Below are 7927 nucleotides of genomic sequence, written 5' to 3'. Positions count from 1 at the left end.
CATCTATAAACTCCTGCAATCTGGCTTCCAGCCCAACCACCATTGAAACTGCATTCTTAAAGCTCATGCAGGATTTCTGAAGCATTAAATGAAATAGCTCTCCTCAATTCTGACTTTCCTTGACCAGGGTAAACTTTTTTTTTTTTGTGCATTGGGTCTTCGTTGATACACGCAGGCTTTCTCTGGTTGTGCTGAGCAGGGGCTATACTCTTCCTTGCAGTGCGCAGGCTTCTCATTGCGGTGGCTTCTCTTGTGGAGCACGGGCTCTAGGCGCGCGGGCTTCAGTAGCAGTGGTGCGTGGGCTCAGCAGTTGTGGCTCGCGGGCTCGAGAGAGCAGGCTCAGTAGTTGTGGCACGTGGGCTTAGTTGCTCCGCAGCATGTGGGATCTTCCCGGACCAAGGCTCGAACCCGTGTTCCCTGCATTGGCAGGCGGATTCTTAACCACTACGCCACCAGGGCAGCCCCAGGGGTAAACTTTTGAGGTTTAGAGCATCTTATATCAAGGTCTTAAACCACATTTTCCATGCATACCGTACCTTTTTATTAGAGCATTCTATTGTTACTTCAACAGTTAAAACTGAACTCCCAATTTTCTCCATTCATGTTCCCTCTGAATGATTTTCCTATGTACGACTGATGGTGGGCCCTATGAGAGCAGGGATCACATCTCTCACGCACATTACTACAGCTCCAGCACACTGCTTGGATGTAATCAACATTCAATAAACACTTGTTGAAATGAATAAATGAATAAACCTTTTCTTCCACGCTCTGAGCCTTAATTCCTTAGAGTCATTTTGGATTCACCTCTCTCCTTTGTTCCATAAATTAAATCAGTGATGATATCTTGCCAATTATGACTTCAAAATGTGGTGGTTAAGGGTATGGATTTGGAGTCAGGTGGACCTGTTTGACTCTTTGCTCTGCTATTGCCAAGCTGTGACATTGGGCAAGTTCCCTAACCTCTCAGTTTCTCCATCTGTAAAAGGAGGATAGTAATGGTATCTTATGCAGTTAATGAGAATAAATGAGGTAATGTGTATAAAGTGCTTAGCACAGTGTCTGGCACATTGCAAGTGTTCAATAAATGATAGCTATAAAATTATCTTTCACTGCTCCCCAGTGTGAACTCAGGCTCCCCTAGGGAGGTCTATTTACTACTTCATATCTTTGCTGTTTCTCTTGGCTGGAATGCTCTCCTTCCTTTCTGCGCATTCAAAATGCTATTTATTCTTTTTGTTAATTTTTTTTAAGCAATACATATTCATGGTTTAAAAGTTAAATAGATTAATAAGACTTTTTAAAGCAAAAGAGCAGACCTCTACTCCATCTCTCCCAACTTCTGATCTGTACTAGTAAAGCAACCACTTTCAATAATCTTAGCTGTTTCCTCTAATATTTACTTCCGTATTTCTAAATAATGTACTTATAATGATGTTCTTCATCTTTCCATTTTTAGATAGTACTTACTGCCTTCTTATCATGGAAGATAAAGGTTTAGACCTCTTACAACACCATCCTTTCCAACTTGCTTTCCCTTCATCCTACAAAAGAGTTTTTTAATTTGGTAAAACAGTAAGGCAGTGTTCATTATTATGGCTATGTAAACGTCTTTCACTTTGGAGCCAAACCGTATTTTATCATGACTCATTTACCTTCTTGAGCAACTTGCACTTCTTCCTGGAGTTAAAAACGCCCTTGGTTTTTGTTAGTTTGTTTGCTTTGTTTTATATGTATCGATTACTAATTCTTCACTAATTTTCTCATACCTGTAAAACCTTTCTGAATACCACTCTTCATAACATCAAACACTTCAGGTAATCTATTAGCTACTTTAAAAAATTCTTTTCTCTAGATACATCCCTCCTGTATCCCTCCATCTTCTTACTCTCCTGTGGCCTGGCTGATCTTTAGGTGTGCCACATAGCTGTCTACCGCAAACTTTCTTTCATTATCATCTGGGGAATTCCTTTCACTTCTCTTTTATGTTTATCCCCTGTTTCTGGATGTCTTCCTCTTTCTTGGTTTACTCTTTCAGATGAGGAATGAATATTCCAGTGGCTTCCTAGAAGGGAGGTTCAAATTTTAGATCATTTACTACTCCTCCACGTGGACCCATTGCTCCTGTAGGCAGGTCCACTTACCATTTACTGGAATATTTTTGCCTCCACATCTTTGCCATTCTCCTGCTTAGAATGCTCTCCTACTTCCTGTCTGTGTCTCCAAATGCTATTTGTACTTTCAAACTGATTCTTATTTTTACAAAAATAATGCACGTACATAGTTTAAAAGTTAATTATAAGGAAAAAGACAAGATTGCCCACTCTCACCACTATTATTCAACATAGTTTTGGAAGTTATAGCCACAGCAATCAGAGAAGAAAAAGAAATAAAAGGAATCCAAATCGGAAAAGAAAAAGTAAAGCTGTCACTGTTTGCAGGTGACATGATACTATACACAGAGAATCCTAAAGATGCTACCAGAAAACTACTAGAGCTAATCAACGAATTTGGTAAAGTAGCAGGATACAAAATTAATGCACAGAAATCTCTTGCATTCCTATACACTAATGATGAAAAATCTGAAAGAGAAATTAAGGAAACACTCCCATTTACCATTGCAAGAAAAAGAATAAAATACCTAGGAATAAACCTACCTAAGGAGACAAAAGACCTGTATGCAGAAACTATAAGACACTGACGAAAGAAATTAAAGATGATACAAACAGATGGAGACATATACCATGTTCTTGGATTGGAAGAATCAACATTGTGAAAATGACTATACTACCCAAAGCAATCTACAGATTCAATGCAATCCCTATCAAACTACCACTGGCATTTTTCATAGAACTAGAACAAAAAATTTCACAATTTGTATGGAAACACAAAAGACCCCGAATAGCCAAAGCAATCTTGAGAAAGAAAAACAGAGCTGGAGGAATCAGGCTCCCGGACTTCAGACTGTACTACAAAGCTACAGTAATCAAGACAGTATGGTACTGGCACAAAAACAGAAATATAGATCAATGGAACAGGATAGAAAGCCCAGAGATAAACCCATGCACATATGGTCACCTTATCTTTGATAAAGGAGGCAAGAATATACAGTGGAGAAAAGACAGCCTCTTCAATAAGTGGTGCTGGGAAAACTGGACAGCTACATGTAAAAGAATGAAATTAGAACACTCCCTAACACCATACACAAAAATAAACTCAAAATGGATTAAAGACCTAAATGTAAGGCCAGACACTATCAAACTCTTAGAGGAAAACATAGGCAGAACACTCTATGACATAAATCACAGCAAGATCTTTTTTGACCCACCTCCTAGAGAAATGGAAATAAAAACAAAAATAAACAAATGGGACCTAATGAAACTTCAAAGCTTTTGCACAGCAAAGGAAACCATAAACAAGCCGAAAGGACAAGATGAAAAAAAATGGGAGAAAATATTTGCAAATGAAGCAACTGACAAAGGATTAATCTCCAAAATTTACAAGCAGCTCATGCAGCTCAATATCAAAAAAACAAACAACCCAATCCACAAATGGGCAGAAGACCTAAATAGACATTTCTCCAAAGAAGATATACAGATTGCCAACAAACACAAGAAAGAATGCTCAACATCACTAATCATTAGAGAAATGCAAATCAAAACTACAATGAGGTATCACCTCACACCAGTCAGAATGGCCATCATCAAAAAATCTATAAGCAATAAATGCTGGAGTGGGTGTGGAGAAAAGGGAACCCTCTTGCACTGTTGGTGGGAATGTAAATTGATACAGCCACTATGGAGAACAGTATGGAGGTTCCTTAAAAAACTAAAAATAGAACTGCCATACGACCCAGCAATCCCACTCCTGGGCATATACCCTGAGAAAACCATAATTCAAAAAGAGTCATGCACCACAATGTTCATTGCAGCTCTATTTACAATAGCCAGGACATGGAAGCAACCTAAGTGTCCAACAACAGATGAATGGATAAGGAAGATGTGGTGTAGTGAGGTGGATGGACCTAGAGTCTGTCATACAGAGTGAAGTAAGTCAGAAAGAAAAAAACAAATACTGTATGCTAACACATATATATGGAATCTAAAAAAAAAAAAAAAGGTTCTGAAGAACCTAGGGGCAGGACAGGAATAAAGACGAAGACATAGAGAATGGACCTGAGGACACGGGGAAGGGGAAGGGTAAGCTGGGATGAAGTGAGAGAGTGGCATGGACTTATATATATTACCAAATGTAAAATAGCTAGCTAGTGGGAAGCAGGCGCATAGCACAGGGAGATCAGCTGGGTGCTCTGTGACCACCTAGAGGGGTGGGATAGGGAGGGTGGGAGGGAGACGTAAGAGGGAGGAAATATGGAGATATATGTATATGTACAGCTGATTCACTTTGTTATACAGCAGAAACTAACACACCATTGTAAAGCAATTATACTCCAATAAAGATGTTAAAAAAAAAAAAGCAGTTGGGATGAAAAAGGAAAAAAAAAGTTAATTATAAGACTTGTAAAGAGGGCTTCCCTGGTGGCGCAGTGGTTAAGAATCTGCCTGCCAATGCAAGGGACACGGGTTTGAGCCCTGGCCCGGGAAGATCCCACATGCTGCGGAGCAACTAAGCCCGTGCACCACAACTACTGAGCCTGAGCTCTAGAGCCTGCAAGCCACAACTATTGAGCTCACATGCCACAACTACTGAAGCCTGCGTGCCTAGAGCCCATGCTCCGCAACAAGAGAAGCCACGACAATGAGAAGCCCACGCACTGCAACGAAGAGTAGCTCCCGTTCGCCGCAACTAGAGAAAGCCCATGCACAGCAGCGAAGACCCAACACAGCCAAAAATAAATAAATAAATAAATTTATTTATTTAAAAAAAAAAAGACTTGTAAAGAGAAAAAATAGAAGTCCATTATCCCATTCTTCTCCATTCTCAATTCGTACTCCTAGAGGCAAGCACTATTCATTATTTTAGCTGTTTCTTCTGGTATTTACCACATTATTTCTAAATAAAATAACTACAGTGACATATTTTGACTTAATGACTTCCTATTTGGGAAGATAAAGATTTAGCCTTCTTATGCCACATCCTCTCCAACCTGTTCTCTATATTCCTGATATAGTTTAGGAGGATGTAGAATTCTGAATCAGAAATCATCTTCTCTGAATCTTGGAGGCCAAAATATATCCCAGTGAATTCACTGCAGTTCGTAGTGATTGCCTTTTCCCTTCCCCTGAAATAAAATACCCCATCCTTTTAACAATCAGTTCTAGAACCGTGCGTGCCTTTGATATGATTACTAGAATACACCTACTTCCCCTTTTTGAAAAGCAAAATGATATTAGATCATCCACAATCCCCTTGGACGTCTGTTCTCCATGATTACTAACCTCATTTGTCAGTACAGTACCCTCGGTGTAATTAATATGGGCTATTTGGAGCACTATAACAGGGAGCCCTGATCTCATCTGACAAAGTGACATTTAAGCTGAGATCTGAAAGATGAATAGCAAAGGCTGTGAAAGCATTCCCGCAGAGATGGCTGCAAGTGCAAAATCTGTCAGGGCAAAAAGAACTTTGGGAACTCAAGGGATAAAAGGTGGCCAGTGGAGTGTAGCTTGGTGAGTAAGGGGGAGAGAAGGCTCACCGGAGGCTAGAGAGGAAGGTAGCAGTCAGAGAATTCAGAGCCTTGTAGCTGAGGTTAAGGCAAGATTTGGGACTTATCCTAAAAGCAATGAGAAGCTACTGAAAAGTCATAAGCAGGGGAGTGATTTGATCTGATTTGTCTTCCAAAGACTTCTGTGGTTGCAGGGTGGGGAATGAATCGGAGAGGGCCAATAGTTAGGAAGATATGGGTAAAACTGGTTTTAAATCAACGTTAAGGCCAGCTTTCTAAGGGAGAAAGAAATTTCAAATGGGCAAAAGGTAGTCTTATGAGGTATTTGGGGTTTTATTGTTTTATTTATTTATTTATTTATGGCTGCGTTGGGTCTTCCATTGCGGCGAGCAGGGGCTACTCTTTGTTGCGGTGCGCGGGCTTCTCATTGTGATGGCTTCTCTTGTTGCAGGGCACAGACTCTAGGCATGGGCTTCAGTAGTTGTGGCATGTGGGCTCAGTAGTTGTGGCTCACGGATTCTAGAGCACAGGCTCAGTAGTTGTGGCGCACGGGCTTAGTTGCTCCGCGGCATGTGGGATCATCCCAGACCAGGGCTTGAACCCGTGTCCCCTGTATTGGCAGGTGGATTCTTAACCACTGTGCCACCAGGGAAGTCCTTATGCGGTATTTTGAAAGGTCAGCGGAGACCTTTGAATTTCTTCAATTTGCTGATGGCCATGATAGAGATGCTGATATAACAGCTTCAATTTTTTTTCTTTCTTTCTTTTCTTAGTATTAGACGGAGGAAGTGACTCTTCCTTCTCATCATTCCCCTCCTGCTAGATCCCTGAATTGCTGATCAACCAATTGATTCCAGAAGCAATTTGCTCCCCTCCTTCCCAAGCATGGACTGATGAATCCGGTGCCCTAGTGGGTGTTCTGCCCATTTCCCATGGTGAGATTTCTGAGGGATTGAGGTAGGAAGGTAGGAAAGAACAAGGGGGGGTGATAGAGAAGAAGGGCTTCCGAGGGGCTTGCACAGAAATAGGGCAGCAGGACTGAAATGGTCAAGGAACACTTTCCCTTCCCTTTCTGAGACAGTACAAGTTATATCTAGTCAAGATGGTAATAAGGACAGAAGACTGTTTCCTCTAAACTCCTGCCTGCAGGAACCTGGGGCTTCTACTGCAGTCAGCTGATGCACCACAAGAGTTGGTGTTATATACCAAGGGGTCTGACAGTTTAGACAGGAGGAAGTCAGTTTTTGCAGTTCTGTTTATGGAACCTGCCAAATGAAAATGCTGGGTGATGGTCCACTTTTCATAGCCATTGACAACAGCTTTCTACAACACCTGGGTTTTCTTTGGAAGCTGTGAAGAGGCACTGAAAAGAACAAAAATAATTTCTTCTTGTCTAAAAAAAAACACCTCACAAAGGAAAGTAATTCTAAAGGATGTGTGTGAGAGTAACTCTAATTCAGGTTGAATTTGGATATGGAAAGAAATTACCTTGCACAAATTTCATGTTTTGCTGAGCATATTTGATTTATGTGGAATTGCATTTTTATAGTCAAGCAAATTAATCTGGACCCAAGAGTATAGGTGTTGCGATGAAATAAATTAGGAGGACAGAGAGATGGTGAAATTATAGTAACAAATGAAAATATGACCAACAATGCTGCTGTATCTTGGGAGATCCTAAAAGCCTTGCTTTTAAGCTGGGCAACATGGCAATGGCATGTGAGAAAATACACAATGGTGTGTGAGAGAATACTGAAAAACAATTTCCAGTTCTCTAAATTTTTTTAAGTTGATCTGTTTGAATCTATAAGCTAAGTACATTTTTTCCATTTATTTAACAAAGTTGAATATGGAAAGATATTACTTATTATTTATTAGTAAGCACTTGCATTCCCAAATGTCTAAATTCATTTTCTATTACCAATTTTATTGATAATGATGTATTTTATTGATAAGGATTCTAGACTTATGCCTAGAACAAATGGCAATATGCTCTTCCACCCCCAAATTCCAGTCAGTGTCTAGAATAGTGCCTGCCACATAGTAGGTGTTCAACAATTAGTGAATTAAATGACGTTAGTCGTTCTGCTCAATAAAAGTAAAGCCAGAAAATACACTTTTTCTATTTGAAAATAAATCTTTTAAAGAGTAGAGAGCAAAACCTTAGATCCATTTTTCCAATAAAATAAAATATCCTAATATCTGACTAACAGACATCTAACATAAATCTTAAAAATCACTAGATACAGCCTTAAGTGTGAGTAAACACAAGGAACCATCATAGGGAAAGAACTGGAAACG

Source organism: Balaenoptera acutorostrata, chromosome X (assembly GCF_949987535.1).
Source record: "Balaenoptera acutorostrata chromosome X, mBalAcu1.1, whole genome shotgun sequence".
NCBI lineage: Eukaryota > Metazoa > Chordata > Mammalia > Artiodactyla > Balaenopteridae > Balaenoptera > Balaenoptera acutorostrata.
Note: the sequence above shows the minus strand (reverse complement) of the source record.